This window comes from Prionailurus bengalensis, chromosome D4, assembly GCF_016509475.1.
Source record: "Prionailurus bengalensis isolate Pbe53 chromosome D4, Fcat_Pben_1.1_paternal_pri, whole genome shotgun sequence".
NCBI classification, from domain to species: domain Eukaryota; kingdom Metazoa; phylum Chordata; class Mammalia; order Carnivora; family Felidae; genus Prionailurus; species Prionailurus bengalensis.
In genome coordinates, this window is record NC_057359.1 from 63,476,030 (window position 1) to 63,478,350 (window position 2,321).

Below are 2,321 nucleotides of genomic sequence, written 5' to 3' on the forward strand. Positions count from 1 at the left end.
AGCAGTGTGACTGACCTCAGGCAGATTGCTTAACGTCCCTTGTGCTTCAGCTTTTTAAATGGGAGTGATACATACATGTATTACAAGTGAAATACAAGCCTCAAGGAGAAAGGGCTGCTCTTGGAAGTCATGGACAGGCTGAAAGTTCTGAGAGAAGACAACGGTGTCTTGGCACACAGCCATCACACTGGATGAGAAGTACCTAGGCAGGGTAGCAAGGTTCCCAGTCGAGTGACTAATTCCCAGGAGCAGATCCCAGGATGGGATGTGAGGTGGGTGGGGAAGGCAGCAGATATTAGTATCACTTTTATGAAGATTCTTTTTTTTTTTTTTTTTTTTTTTTTTTTTTTTTTTTGAGAGAGAGCACATACATGCAAGCAGGGGAGGGACAGAGGGAGAGGGAGAGATAGAATCTTAGGCAGGGTCCACACAGCGCAGGACTCAATCTCATGACCCATGAGATCATGACCTGAGCCAAAATCAAGAGTTGATCACTTAACTGAGCCATCCAAGGTCCCCATTTTCATAAAGATTCTAAGAGAAGTACAAGAAAAGGTGAGCAGGTCATGATGCTTCAGCACCCAGGTAATAAAGTGAGGAGCAGGTTAGACGGCATAGACCCAGGTCTTCTCCACTCTGCTGCTCAGAGCAGAAAACATCAGAAAACCATGGGCCCCTAAGGGATGTGGCCAAAGAAGACGGGGGATGCCGGATGGTAAGGTGATGACTATGTAGAAAAGAGGCATCCACAGTTACTAATAGCAGGCATGCACCATGCAGAAACAGCTGAGGTCCTCTCGGGAGGAAGGATATCTAGCTCCAGTCTGCCTTCAGACTCACGCATGCAACACCAGCTCTTCCCTGGGTGTCCAAGCCTGCTGGCCTACCCTGCAGATTTGAGTTCCCACAATCACAGGAGCCACTTTCTTAGAATCAATCAATCTCTCTTCCCCTCTCATTATGCACACCCTCTTAGGGTATATTGACCAGGCCTGAGAACATAACTGACTTAAGACAGATTCAGAGGAGAAAAGCATGCAAAGGTATTTAATATAAGTCTTTATGTGCCACGGGAGCCTTCATAAGGAATGAAGAGCCAAAGAAAGAGCAAAACCTTCCTGCGAGTGTCTCTCCACTCCTGATTTGTGAGTTTCAGAAGCTCCCACATTCTCACAGTCCTGGGCACAGAAGGCAGCTAAGAGCTGATGGCCAGCAGGTCGGCCCTGGGATCATCATGGTGTAGTGTAAGCTGACCCTTTAGCATAGGATATGGGGTATATGCATCTACCAGGGACCTGACAGAAGACACGACTTACACTCAGAGAATTTGCAAGGGCAATAAAAGCCAAGTGGAGCAAATGCAGAGAGTGAGAGTGGGTTGGCCAGCTGGCCTGGACCATGCCAAAAGGACAGGTACATCGATGTACATAAAAGGCCAATGCCTGGAGATCAGACTAGTTACATTACTAAAAGGTTAGATAAGCTGGTCAAGAATGTTATTTGATCTGCATTCATGCCAATCTTTGTAGCAGTGATACTGAAAAACTATGTGGAAAAAAAACACAGAACCTTCTTGGTTTTGAAAAGCCATAAAATACAGGGCACACCTAGTTGGCTCAGTTGGGAGAGCATGCGACTCTTCAGCTCAGGGTTGTGAGTTTGAGCCCCATGTTGGGGGGAGAGATTAGTTAAAAAATAAAATATTAAAAAAAAAAAAGAAAACCCATAAGCCAGAAATCAAGGGATATATATCAGACCAAACACTAACAGCATACCTCATAAACATAGTCATTCTTCTTAAAATCCAAAACAGGAAACAAAATAATTATACCCATAGGGCACCTGAGTGGCTCAGTCGATTAAACATCTAAAACGGTGTAATCTGGATTGTTCTAAACCCAGGGTTATCAAACTGTGCCCTGTGAGCCAAATCCAGCCTACAGCCTGTTTTTCTGCTGCCCAGAAGCTAAGAATGGCTTTTACCGTTTAGATACTCGGAAAAAAATGAAAAGAAAATTACTATTGTGTGACATGTTAAAATTATATGAAATGCAAATGTCAGTGTCCATAAAGAAAATCTAATTGGAACAGAGCCACAGTCATTCATTACAGCCTGTGCTTCCTTTGTGCTTTAATGGAAGAACCCAGTAATAATGACAGAGACTTTACGTATGGCCCACAAAGCCAAAAATATTTGCTATCTAGTACTTCATAGAAACAGTTTGCCAGCCCCTATGGTACACAATCCACACCCTCATGGCTCCTTTCCTAAAATGCAATTCTGTGAATCTCAGATTGTTTCTTTCTTAAAATGCTGTATG